The sequence below is a fragment of the Lolium rigidum genome, chromosome 6 (genome assembly GCF_022539505.1).
Source record: "Lolium rigidum isolate FL_2022 chromosome 6, APGP_CSIRO_Lrig_0.1, whole genome shotgun sequence".
NCBI lineage: Eukaryota > Viridiplantae > Streptophyta > Magnoliopsida > Poales > Poaceae > Lolium > Lolium rigidum.
The window spans coordinates 107297417-107300124 of NC_061513.1; the positions used below are offsets into that span (position 1 = coordinate 107297417).

At 38.5% G+C, this 2708-nt stretch overlaps 1 long non-coding RNA gene across 2 annotated transcripts; it reads left to right on the forward strand.

Moving 5' to 3' along the window:
- The first annotated feature begins 572 nt into the window (after positions 1–572).
- Positions 573–2430, forward strand: LOC124667937. Of its 2 annotated transcripts, XR_006991492.1 has the most exons (4): positions 573–806; positions 1689–1864; positions 1977–2144; positions 2305–2430. It is a non-coding gene; the product is annotated as an uncharacterized LOC124667937 (long non-coding RNA). The 2 variants fall into 2 exon arrangements; XR_006991491.1 differs by having other exon boundaries at positions 573–1864.
- Positions 2431–2708: the final 278 nt, after the last annotated feature.

Here is a 2708-nt window from a genome sequence, read left to right on the forward strand (position 1 = left end):
GCCTCGGGTTCCGGACAACAATACGTGTATACAACTTGCAGGTAAGATCATAAACAACGAATATCTTCATGAATCAATAACATGTTCAGATCTGAGATCATGGCACTCGGGCCTTAGTGACAAGCATTAATCATAACAAGTTGCAACAATATCATAAAAGTACCGATTACGGACACTAGGCACTATGCCCTAACAATCTTATGCTATTACATGACCAATCTCATCCAATCCCTACCATCCCCTTCAGCCTACAGCGGGGGAATTACTCACACATGGATGGGCACTACACCAAAATAGTCATGTAGAGACGTCTTCCAATTGACGCTTTTAATTTCGTCTCTATAGTTAGAACCAACATGATCTAAAGACGCTGTTTTGAGACACTCTATGTAGCGTCCCATTTCCAGGCAAATCCCCCGCTCAATATATATGTAAAATAAAATAAAATAAAATAATCCCACGAAACCCCAAAGGCCCACAATACCCACAACCCAGGTCTCTTTCTCCAATCTCCCTTCTCTCACGTATCTGACTTGGGAACGTCCCAATACAGGCAGAAAAACCTAGACTTGGGAACCTCCCAATACAGGCAGAAAAACCTAGCGCCGCCGCCAGTAGAGTCCACCGCGGTCTTGCTCTCCGGTGAACTATTCCTTTGCCCTCTCGAATACCAGCCCCCTTCCGCCTTCATCCCTCCCCGGGGTCCTCTTCCCCTGGCACGCAAGGAATTCGTCTCCCAAGACAAATGGCGGTATAAGACACCGACCAGAATTGGTCTTCTCCATCTCCCATCAAGTGATAAGATGGTAAGCAACCTTCGCTGGCTTCACATCATCTACCGTATGAGGTCTACATGACTTATTTTTACCTGTATGCTGCCAATTAGTGCTTTGGTTCCTTCTCCCCTATCCTTAGATGTGTTGCTTTCATTCTGTGACTGTGAGTATGTGGAAAAGTGTGTTTCTATTGTCCTGTATCCGTGGAAATTGCTTTTTATTTTTGCAGAAGGATTAAAACTGAATCAGCAGTGGAATTCATGGAGTAAATGTCACCAATTTCGTCAGCATGCACAAAGTTCAGACTGTTTTGATCATGTTCTCGTTTACAATATCCATTAACTTTTTCCGATTTATTTACTAAGATTTGAATGTTTTCTTCAGTTCTGCTACAATCTGGATTCAAGGTAATCGATGGGGAAAATCTTATTGACTTATGCATGATACTATGTTGTCGATGACTGAACGGGTCCTAGCTATTTGTCTTATTCGATATCCAGAATAGTAATAAGGATCAAAGGTACTGCGAGAGTACTTATCGGTCATAAAAAAATGCAGCTGCCAATTATCTATTCCTGTAAAAAAAAGTAGGACAGTTCATGGATATATGATAACTGTATGGTTGCCAGGAAATTGGCTCTGATCATGTTGTATATAGTACGGTCTCTATATTTTGTTTCGACCTATCGTGTTGCTATATACGCAATTTGTTGGTTATAGGTTTTGAATTGGGACCACGAACTACTTTCATGATGTTTGTATGCAGATGCTTACATATTCAAGTGCAAAGTTCAGAAGAGCTATTGTTTTGGACAATGAATCGCTCTAAAATAGACACAATTGGCCACTAATTTTGGTATGTATTTGTAAAACATGCCTTTATTTATCGTAATGGGTATTATTTATTTGCAGTTGTGGTCATGCTATTTTCACGATATCTACGGAAAAAGAGATGGCCTCACATTTTACATCTGAGAAGAGGCCTTCTTGCTCTTAGAAATCTGATTAGTGTGTTAGGTGATATGAAGAAGAGGAAAGAAGGATCATTTGTCCTGTATGGGTACAGTAAATTAACCTGCCTACTGCAGGTATGTGTGTGCATACTTGTATTTCTATATGAGCCCATCTTATCTTAAGACAGAAACCTGAAATGTGGCAATGTAACATATTCATGGCTCCGGGCTATTTGTTCTTTTGCAGGTCCGGTGTTTCAAACTTATATCCTTTTATTGCTCCACCACGAGGTAGGGGTACTTACTAAAATCAAATTTCTTTTCTCGTTTCTTTTTCTGCAGCTTGCATTGGTCATGCTGATTCTATTGCAGAAGAAACAATTAGTACATACACTCAAAGATTATAACAGATTCAGTAAGTACTATCTCATTGTTTTTAATTTCTTTCTGAAAATTATTTATGTATGTGCCATTAGTCAACACTCTGAAATTTCATTACGTGAAGTTTGTTTGTTAAATTTTTCTGAGCGAATTTTGTTGGATTAATTAATATATTTTCTAAATGGAACTTGCAGCTTGTTGGAGGAAAATAAATGATATCTATAAGTGCGGCAGCCGGGGAGAAGATATTGGATCTCACATGTTGAAATTTCTTAGATAGTTCGTACTATTTAGAGATAGAAAAAGTCTGAAAATGTATGTAAGCTCGTATATTTTTTCCAAGTGTATTTGCACCTTATGGATGCTTGAAGCTTTCGTCAACTTCGTCTTTCCAAGTGATTTTGTTTCAGTGTCTTCTCAATCTAATTTTGCATATGAAAATGCTTCATCGGTGGAATATCTGTAGTGTATAGTATGTGATGAACATTGATGGCGTCTTCATCAGGCAAACAATGTTTATAAAAAAAACAAAGAAAATTGAGCCTTACGTCGTTTATAAAAAAGCAAAGAAAAATGAGCCTTACGTCACTAACCTGAA